The sequence below is a fragment of the Tupaia chinensis genome, unplaced genomic scaffold (genome assembly GCF_000334495.1).
Source record: "Tupaia chinensis unplaced genomic scaffold, TupChi_1.0 Scaffold000596_1, whole genome shotgun sequence".
Classification (NCBI taxonomy): Eukaryota; Metazoa; Chordata; class Mammalia; order Scandentia; family Tupaiidae; genus Tupaia; species Tupaia belangeri.
Window position 1 is genome coordinate 485,073 of NW_006160112.1, and position 11,346 is coordinate 496,418.

The 11,346-nt window shown below is 42.8% G+C and overlaps 1 pseudogene; it reads left to right on the forward strand.

Moving 5' to 3' along the window:
• The first annotated feature begins 3,514 nt into the window (after window positions 1-3,514).
• LOC102471057 (olfactory receptor 2A12-like) lies at window positions 3,515-4,497 on the forward strand (annotated as a pseudogene).
• Window positions 4,498-11,346: the final 6,849 nt, after the last annotated feature.

The following is an 11,346-nucleotide window of genomic DNA, read 5'->3' on the forward strand; positions in this document are numbered from 1 at the left end:
ACACCAAATACTTTCTCATACTGTCTTTAAACTATTATTATATAAGAACCTAAAGGTGAATTTTAAAAATGGTGCCTAGATCTAGCTTTCGTCTCTGTTTTCTCTTCTCTCTTTTTTTATTTTTTGAGAGGTTTTTGCTATAGGGTCTGTGCACTTGCCAGAAAGAGAGAGAGAGACAGAAAGTGAGAAATCACCCCCAGGAGGGATGGCCACGCCACAATCCCTTCTCCTCCATTCTCCTCTCAGGATCTTGGGCATGCACGCACACGTGCCCAGCATGAGTTTAAGCCACCGGGTCCGGGACTAGAACCATGGTCGACTACATGGGAGTCTAGCGACATAGCCATTACGTCAACTGCTGGTCCCCCTCTGTTTTCTCTTTACGTGAGACTTTCTTCAGAACGTGGCATGCTGACTTTGCGCCACATAGGAAGTGAGAGTGGTTCCTGTTTTGTGCCCACACTGACTGGTAGAGAGGACGACTCCGTGCAGGTCTGAAGTGTCACAGCTGCAGTGTGGCGGGCGGGCTCCAGTCACGTGACTTTCGAAGGTCTGGTCAAATGCAGCATTTTCGTGCTAAGACAAGTATTGGTGTCCTTCAAGAAGAACTAAGTCTCATCTATTTACTCACAAAGAATAAAACAGATGAACACTCAAAAATAAGTCTTAATTGTGCTAAACAAAAATTATAGGAGGCCATTGTGTCGAACTAAGGACTGGCCAGACCCAAATGGTATCACAGGAGCTAAAATGCCACATCTTCAAATAAAGTCTTAGGAAGCCCACAGATCTCAGACAGTGATTCCAGTCTGCGAGTCCACACTGCAGGGCAGTGAAGAGATGCACGCTCGCGGATTCTCAGGAATGCGTGCTTGAGATAGCATGGGAGCCTCCCTGGGCTCACTGGGCATTTCTTACGGATGTCCTCTGCCTGCCAACTCACTGTCCCACACTGCCTGAGGGTCAGCCAGGCCTCTCCAGGTGGGTGAGGGCACCCCGCCTGGTCACAGGACTTACGGTCACTGCTGTGAGACTCTTGCTCCCCTGCCCAAGTGTAATTCCCACCTTCAAACTCCTCCTGACCGGTGAGGCCCTGGCGCATGACCGGGCGGGCCCTGGGTCTCAGGTGCCTGAGCGTTCACCCCAACCCGGGCCTTAGCCTTCTCTCTCTGGCCGGTGTGGCCCTCTCCCACCTTCCTCACATAAAATCAGGTCCTCCACATTCACAGGATGGTGATAGCTCACATGCCTATTGTTTCGCTTAACCTTCGTGTGACAGATGAGGTGAGCATTTAGTTTACTGCTGAGTTTGGCATCTTTTGAAAATAAAATGAAATGTTTGTAATTGTGCTTGTAAGACACAGCTGCTTCCTAGGCACTCCTGGCTCAGCTTCCTGAGAGAGACAGCAACGTTGTTTACTGAGAGGGTCAGGCAAGGCCCTTCCCACTGGTACGGCACACCCCTGCCCTGCCGTTCTTAGAACCCCTGAGGACGGCACATCCCAGCCCTACCGTTCTTAGTCCAGAGCGTGGACAGACAGGAAGTGTGAGCTCAGCACAGTAAGAGCCGCCCACTGAGCACAGAGAAATGGCCATGCAAGGGAGATTCTCAGTCTTTGGAAAACCATTTTCTAGGAAAAAAAAAAAGTGTTGCTTTTGTCAGTTAAACTGTCCCTAATCCTATCCATTCCGGAGTCTTTCTCTCCTGCGTCTTTCAGTCTATTTCAGAAACCAAATTCGTAAATGAGGTTCCGGCAGGGCAGGGCAGCTGTGGAAGTGACCACCTGACATGTCTGACCCCCTGAGCCCCTGCATGTGGGTGTGGGGTCCTGGCTCGCACAGCAGACGCCTCTTAGCTGGAGGTGGTACATGTTCCGAGGAAGGTGTGGGCTGGGGCCAGGGGCTTTGCTTGTTAGCGAGCAACATGGGAGAAATGACTGGATTATTCCCTTCATATCTGATCCTGAACTTGGCTGTCACCTCACCCGGGCTATGTGATACGTTTCTCTCAAAGAGGTAATGGAGTGAACGGGTTTCACAATAAATCAAAAAAATTACAAATTGCATTAATGAACTGTCTGCCCTTAGCTGCAAGTGGAACATAAATTATTTTGTTTTCCTTTCTTACTTGAAGTTAACTAGTAATAGTCCCCTTTGGGATCCAACTCAGAACCGTGCTGGATCTCAGCTCAGTGCGGCCTCCGATGGAGATTCAGTGTCTAGACAACTGCGACTCACTATCCTCCCAGTTCAGTCCCCTAGATGTAACGCAGAGCGGGCCTGAGAAAGGGCAGGAGCCCAGGACGGGGCGACATCGCGACGGCGTGCCACCGTCTGTCCTCGCCAGCCCCAGCCAGGTGACCATAAGTGGCTGTCCGGGGTCGTGATCCCCGCCGCGTCTTCCCCGAACGAGGAGAGCACCGTTTAGCAGTCGCTGGGGCCGACGGAGCGAAGCCAGGACTCCAGCGCCCCAGGGCCCCGCGCAGCGCGGGGGCTCCTCGGTTCCCGACCTCCCGCGCGACTCCCTGCTCGCCGATCCGGCGTCCGTCTGTCCGGCCAGGTCCCCGCCTTCCCCGCGGCCCGGGGCGTGGACGCTGCACGGACCCCACAGCGGCGAGGTCTCGGCCATCCTGCGGGACACCGGGCCGGGAGGGAGGCAGGGCCTGGCCTCGCTGAGCCGCGGCGCCCGTGCATCCGGCTGCAAGGACCGGAGCTGAGGGCCATGCGCCTGTCTGCCTGCTTCTCTCTCATGGAAGAAAACGAATATAAGTAAACTTAAAAAAAAAAATCCATCAAGGAAGTGACAAAAAGAGGAGGACTGTGAAGGCCGGGACACAGGAGGCCCTGGAAGCTGGAGTTAGAAAGAGAGGTGGGCGGCCCCCAATCAGCATATTACCTACTTTAAGATCACTGCTAGAAATTTGGAAGTTCAATATTTTGAGGACTGATTGTATTATTTTTACTAATATTGGGGTGGTTAAAATAATCAAAATAATTACATTAGGTATATTATTCCAGTTACATGAGATAATAATTTGTTTTCCTTAGGAGTCAGAAATGAAAAAAAATAATACTTATGTTGATAAATGTAAACGAAAACATTTTTCATTTTAAAGCAGTGGGAAGACAATGGATTACCTTAAAGCTTCAAATTTTGTACTTGTGATGTTGGAAAATCCTTTTATTCTACTGACGCTAAAGCTTACTTTTTAAAATAGTAATATTTAATTATCCAGGAATAATAGGTAACGTGATGACCAGAGGTGGGCGGGATTCTCATTTGAAACCAAACCTCTTGTGCAATTTATCAAAAATAGGTCGTTATATGATGAAGACTGTGATTTGGAGCTTTTGCTTATGTCTAATGAGATTTCACAAATAATTGTTATTCTGATTTAAGACACACTTATCAGTAGCATTAAAGTTGATGTGCAAGTGAATTGAAATATTCAGAATCTTTATATACAATTGTTTTTGTTTTCTCCTTCCACTTATTTGAACAGAAATGACCTAAACGGTGTATGGGAATTCCAGCACCGTCACTGAGCTGGCCCTCGCGGGATTTTCCAATCATCCCCCAACCGAGATTCCCCTCTTCTTCCTGTTCTCTTTGGTCTACTTAGCAAATTGCTTCGGAAACACCACTGTCATCACCTTGGTGGCTCTGGATGCCTCACTGCAGACCCCATGTACTTCTTCCTCTGTCATCTGGCCTTTCTCAACATCTTTTTTAGCACAGTTGTGGTCCCCAAGATGCTCTTCAACCTCCTCTCCAGCAGGAAAGTCATCTCCTACGAGCGCTGCCTGGCTCAGACCTACCTCACCTTGTTTCTGGGGGTCACCGAGTGCTTCCTTCTCACGGCGATGACTCTGGAGCGCTATGTGACCGTTTGCTGCCCACTGAGGTACCGGCTCCTCATGAGCTGGCCTGTGTGTGTGACTCTGGCTGGAGGCACCTGGGCCACTGGCTTTCTTGCTTCAGTGGTGCCCCTCCACTCTGCAATCCTCCCTCTCTGTGGTCCGTACGTCGTTGACTACATTTTCTGTGAAGTGCCCGTCCTTCTGCACCTGTTCTGTGCTGACACGTCCCTGCTGGAGGTCATGATGCACGTGGGAGGGGTCGGCACAGTGTTAGTCCCCTTCCTCCTCATCATGGCCTCCTACCTGCGAATCCTGACCGCTGTGATGAGAATAGACTCAGTCCAAGGCCGAGTAAGAGCCTTCTCAACATGTGCCTCCCACCTGACCATGGTGACCCTGTACTATGGGGCAGGGTTGATCAGGTACATGCAGCCCAAGTCCCTGTACTCGGCAGAGGGGGACAAGCTGATGGCCTTGTTCTATGCAGTCCTGATTCCAGTGCTCGGTCCTTTCATTCACAGCCTGAGGAACAAGGAAGTGAAGGGGGCCGTGTGAAGAGTCATAGAAAGACACAAGAAAACAAAAGCAGCACACGGGACTTTGGTCGCTGCAAGTCAATTACTTTCTTCTGAGTAATTACCCCAATTCCTGCTTTTATTTAAACTCCCACTGCTGGGTTCTCATCTGACCATCCTCAAACAGACCTCGCTTGGCTCAGCACGTGGCCAGGTTGTTCTCCTTGGAGGCCTTTCTTAATTTCAAGATGGCTGCAGTCCTGCTCACCCTCAAGCTGGCCTGCTTCAGCTCCGCATCATTCTTGGGTACAATGTAGCTTTCAAAACCTGCGTGAGATCTGAAATGATTGAATCAGGACAAGCTACCATCCCACCACCTTCAGCATGTATCATTATTCTGTATTCCCCACATTCAAAATCTGCTCTTCTGGTTGTTTTGGAATGTCTATTGAATGATCACAGCTTTCCTTACTGTAGGTCATAGAACACCCATCCCACTTACTCACCTGCTCTCCTGTGTCTGTCATCCAAGCCCCCAGCTCTCTGTCCTCTTCTTTTACCACTCCGGTGTCCACCATTGCTTACTCTACTGAGATGCAATCTAATCTTCCAGCCTCTGCTAATTAGCAAAAACATAATATTTGACTTTTGCTGTCTGGCTTATTTCACTTAGCATTATTTTCTCTAGGCTTGTCCATTTTGCCTCAAATGATATAAATTTATGGCTGAATAGTATTTCACTGTGTATATGTGTCTGTGTGTGTACATGTGTGTATACACTCACACAAACATTTTCTTTATCCATTCATTACTTATGGGCATTTAGGTTGATTCCATATATTGGCTATTATAAATTGTGCTTCCACAAACATGGACATGCAAGCATCTCTTTGACATACTCTTTTTCTTTCTTTCCTTTGGGTGTATCTCCAGTAGTCAGGTTACTAGGCCATAAGGTAGCCCCTAAGAAGGCTCCATGCAGTCTTCCATAGCAGCTGTAATGATTGATGTTCACAATGATACCCTTTCTCCTCAGTCTCGCTCTCTCTTTCTGTAGGGTACACATGCTCACTGGAGGGGAATGAGAAATCAGTCCCCAGGGTGGATAGCCACACTACGGTCCATTCTCCTCCGTTCTCCTCTCAGGACCTTTGGCACAGATACACATGCACCTGGCGTGATTGCCAAGCCACTGAGTTGAGGACTCAGATCATGCAGTCAGCCACATGGGAGCTAGCTCCTTAATCTCCATGCCACCTGCTGGTCCTATCTCTGTTTATTTTTATAATAGCCATCCTAACTGAGATACTACATTGTGGTTTAGATTTGCATTTCCCTTATGATTAGTTATGTTGAAAATTGTTCATATGCTTATGGGCATTTGTAGTCTTCCTTTAAAAATATGTCTGTTCAAGAGGCCAGCAGGTGGCATGGTGATTAAAGTGCTAGACTCTACTCCCATGTGGCCGACTGCAATTTAAGTACTGGAGCTGAAGGCTTTAAAATCACACCAGGCATGTGTGAATGCATGTCCAAAATCCCAGGAGGAGAAGGGAGAAGGACCATGGCATGGCCATCCCCCTCAAGGGGTGATTTCTCACTTTCCTTCTCACTGTCTCTTTCTGTCTCCTTCCAGTGAGTGCATGCACCCTATGGCAAGAAGAAAAAAAAAGTCTGTTCAAATTGATTGCCCATTTTTAAAAATGAATTAATTTATTTATTTTACATTCATTCACTGAGCATCATTACAGTATATAAAATGTAATTTCCCATCCAGAATACACTGCATAGTGGCTTAATCATACACATTATCATTGACAAATAATTTTCCATTTCTATTTCTCATCCTCTGCCATTTCCCACCCTTCACCCACACTGTCTCTCGTGTCTAAAGGTGTTTTCCATTCCTTCATTTTTCCCCTCACATTCTATTGATTCACAAATATCTTAATGACTCTAACTACTTCCAATAGTAAGTTTAGCTGATATATACTTATCTGTGAACACTTGTCTGACTTTAGGCGTGAAACTCTGTGTATAATGAATACACTATAAAGTAACACCTAGCCGATACTATATAGCTTACTGCAGTCATTAAAGAGGTATTTTTAAATATTTTTTAATTCAAAGAAAATCCGTTTTAGCTTTAATAAATCAAAATTTAAAAAATTCTAAGAGAGCTTTGCTTAAAACTTAAAGCCAGGAAACAGGTTAGGATTCTGTTCAAATAGTAAGTACACGAGCCTATCAGCAGCTCAAGATAAGACACAAATCCTTAAATTTGGAAAATAAAACATAGAAGAAAATCCATAATGTTTTAGTCAAAAGTCATAAGATGCTATTTCACCAGTCCGGTCTCATGTATTTAATCTATCATCTGTTGTGGTCCAATCTCCCTATTTAAATTCTGAAAGATGACATTCAACTCCAGACTTGTTCCTACCATTAAGCGGGCCATTTTCTTAGTTGTTTTTAACTCCTATTTCTGTGTGTCTGTATTTAGTTTTCCTGGTATAGCACTCCCTGCAGAACTTCTTGGAGAGCTGGTCTAGTGTTGGCAAATTCTTTCAGGTTTTGTTTATCTGAGAATGTTCTTGTCTTTTCTTCCCATATGAAGGATAATCTTGCTGGGTACAGTATTCTTGGTTGAAGTTGTTTTTCCCTTAACACTTTGAATGTATTTTCCCATTCTTTCCTCTCTCACGTTGTTTCTGATGAGAGGTCTGTTGTTAGCCTGATGGGATATCCTTTGTAGGTAACTTGACGTTTCTCTCTTGCCAGGCTTAGTATCTTGTCTTTGTCTGTGGTTTTGGTCAATCTGGCTATACTGTGTCTTGGAGAAGATCTTCTTGGGTTGATTCTATTTGGGGTCCTTTGTATTTCTTGGGACTGGATCTTTGAATGCCTCTTTAGGTTCGGACAATTTTCTTCTAGGATTTCATAGAATAGATTATCAATGCCATTATTAGTCTCTTCACCTTCTAGGATATTGATTATCCAGATGTTTGGACATTTAATGGTATCTAGTACTTCTCATAAATTATTCTCATTTTTGGGAGGTATTTTCTTAGTCTCCATAGTGGATTATTCTAGACCAGTGATTCTGTCTTCTACATCTGAGATTTGATCTTTTGTATGATCTAGTCTGCTTTTAATACTTTCAAGGGAGATTTTGATTTCCTGTATTATAGCCTTCATCTCTAATAGTTTCATTTCATTATTTTTTATGGTGTGTATTTCCTCTTTCAGATCATGCAAGAACTTCCTCACCTCCCAGAAATCATCGGCTCTTTTCTCCTACATCTTCTGGAGTTCATTGTTTCTCTTCTCTTGTATGTCTGTTAAGTTTGTCAATATGAATATTCTAAATTCTTTAATCTGACATTTCCATGAGTTCCATTGTACTGCCTGTAATATCACCCCCCAAGGGGGATGGCCAAGCTGCATTTCCTTCTCCTCCATTTTCCTCTCGGGATCTTGGGCATGCATGCACATGCGCCTGGTGTGAGTTTAAGCCGCTGGGTCCGGGACTCAAACTGCAGTTGACTACATGGGAGTCCAGTGACATAGCCATTATGCTAACTGCTGGTCTCCTTTTCTTGCTTTCTTATATTTCTTGTGCCCCTGTAGTGATTTCTGGTCATCTGATGGGTTGTACATTTCTTCCTAATTCCTGAAATTCAATCTGAGTGTTCAGAGGCATGCAGAAGGAGGTGATCTGCAATCTCTCTTCCATTCTGTTTTTCACTCTCTGTGTATCAAAGATGTAGGTTGCCAAACCACTCTAGAAATGAATCTGGAGGGTGAAGGATCAGCAGAAAAATCTTTATTTTAGTCCCTGAAACCAGTATTTCACAGCTCAAGTTTAGTAGCCATCTCAGAAGGACCTGGATTTGTGATCGCCCATTTTTAAATTGGGCTACTAAGTTTTTTAGCTGGTGAGCTCTTTGAATTTCTTATATAAACTCGTATTAATCCCTAGTCAGATGTGTAACTTGTCAATTTATTTTCTCCTTCTCTGTAGGTTGTCTGTTCACTCAGTTGACTGTTTTTCTTGCTATACAGATACATTTTGAGTTGATATAAACCAACTTATTTATTTTTTGGTGTTTTTGCCTATTCTTTTGAGGTTTTACTTTTTATTTTAATTTTAAAAATTTATTTTATACATTCAATTACAACACATCTCTTCACTTGTAAAGTGAATTTACTCAACATAAATACACCTCACACTAGTCCACTTGAGGATACTATACACATTATCATCAATAGACAACAATCTATTTCTGTGTCCAATAAATCTCTTGCCTTTAAAAGTATTTGCCTAGACCAATGTCTTGAGTCATTTCTCCATGTTTCTTTCACTAATTTTATGGTTTGGGCTTTTATACTTAACTATTTAATTCATGTTGAGTTAACTTTTGCATATGGTAAGAGATAAGATAGTGGTTTCATTCTTCTGCACATAGATATCCAATTTTACCAACACCACTTATCAAAGAGATTATCTTTCCCTGATTGAATATTCTTGACACTTTGTGAAAAACCAGTTGGCTGTATGTTCATAGAGTCAGTCCTGTTTCTCTATTCTGTTCCAACGGTCTCTGTGTCTGCTTTTGTGCTGGTATCATGCAGTACTGTTTACTAGGCTTTGCAGTCTAGTTTGCAGACAGGTAGTATGATGGCAATGCCTCCAAACTTTGTTATTTTTTCCAGATAATTGTTTTGGCTAATTGGATCTTTAATGATTCCAAACAATTTTTATGAATAGTTTTTATTATGTCTGGGGAAAATGCCATGAATATATTGATAGGTATCTTATTGGATTTGTAGATTATTTCGGATAGTGTGAATATTTTAGCAATATTGATTCTTCCAACACATAAGTATGGGGTAACTTTCTATTTTTTTGCCATTTATTTTTTAGTACTTCTTCAGTTTTTTCTATTATCATTTTATAGTTTCAGTATAGAAATCTTTCACCTTGGGGATCAGCAGATGGCATAATGGTTACGTTGCTGGATGCCCACATGTCTGAACACAGTTTGCGTTTCAGACCCAGTGGCTTCAAAATCACTCTGGGTACATGTGTGTGCATGCCCAAGATCCTGGGAGGAAAATGATGGAGAAAGGGTGGTGGTATGGCCACCCCTGCTTCCTTCTTACTGCTTTTCTCTCCAGAGAGCCCACATGCCCTAAGGCAAAAACCTATTAAAAAAAAAAAACGTAAATCTTTCATCTTCTTGGTTACATTTATTTCTCAGTAATTTCTTTTATCTTACTTTGTGGTTACTGTTCATAGAATTGTTATCTTGATTTCTTTCTTAGTTCTTTATTGGTGTATAAGAACATCACTCATGTCTGTATGTTGATTTGCATCTTACCTCTCTACTGAATTCATTTCTCAGTCTCTTCCTTCTCAGAATACTCTCAGCCCTTTGAGGAACCTGTACAATCACCTCTTAAATGCCCTCCCACTTCTGGGGTTGTTCCTTCTGTATCTTTTTTGGATTCCTATTCCTTTCATTAAATTTTATATTTTAAAATTATTTTATGCTCTAAATTTTACCAAGTCTCATGTTTTTAAATATCATCTAGGTGGTGAAATGGTTATGTCGCTGGACTCCCACATAGTTGACCGAAGTTCAAGTTCCAGACCCAGCAAATTAAAAGTCATGCCGGGTATGTGTGCATGCATGCCCAAAATCTTGAGAGGAGAATGGAGGAGAAGGGACTGTGGCATGATCATCCCCCTCTGGGGGATGATTTCTCACTTTCTGTCTCTCTGACAAGCGCATGTACCCTATAGCAAAAATCTCTCTAAAAAAAAAAGAGAGAGAGAGAGAGAGAGAGAAGAAATAAAAAATTTAAGAAATGATGTCAAGTGAACATTTGGATGTGTGTATCTAGAACTCAGAGGAAGGTCCTTACCAACAGTTAAAAACATTTTAAAAAATCACTTATTTATTTATTAAAAAAATTTAGAATTTATTTTATACATTCACTCATTGTATATCACCACAGCTTGTAAAATGAGTTTTCTCAGCAAAAATATACTGCATACCAGCCCAGTTAAAGATATTATCATACACATTATCATTGACAGGCAATCCTTCATTTCTCTGTCCCATAAATGTCTTGCCTCACTATTGCTCTCCTTGATTTCCTTCCTTTCACACTCCCCACCACCCCTCACACTATCACCAATATCTGCAGCTTTTCTCCATGTTTCTATACCTCCCATGAAAAACTTCTTAAATAAGACCTTAAAGCTCAGGCAGTAATCCCAAAAGTAGACAAGTGGGATTACATCAGGTTAAAAAGCTCAGCAAAGAATAACAATAGAGTGAACCAGCAACTCCAGAATGGGAGAATATATTTTCAAACTATGCCTCAGATAAGAGACTGATATCTAGAATATATAAGAAACTCAAGTGTTTTACCTAAAAACTCTCACATTTTTAACTGTTGGTAAGGACCTTCCTCTGAGTTCTAGATACACACATCCAAATGTTCACTTGACATCATTTCTTAAATGTCCTTATATGTGGTTAAATAATATTTTTCTCATAATCTGAAGAGTCCAACATCTACCTAGTTTAACATGTTAGAAGCTTGCAGGCCCTTCTGGTAGAGCAGTAGGTAGCAAACTGAACTGCAAGGCTGGAAGCCACATGGCTGACTGTGGGTCTGCACTCCAGGCTGACTGGAGATTTCGCCAGAGCTGTGTTTGCCCCAGATCCCAATGAACTGAAGGGCCAGGGAAGGAGGTAACAGTGTGATGAAACCCCAACAGGCCGACCCTCCCTTGTTCTCTAGCTTTTGGGTACTGTCTCTCATTAAGGAAATAAAAGAAAATGAAAAGGGAGAAAGAAGTCTTTAGTGAGATAACTAAATCCAGTTAAATCTAAAGCACAGTTAATATAGTATATGGAGAATAGTTTCATGTTAAGATATTTGAAAGTTTTCT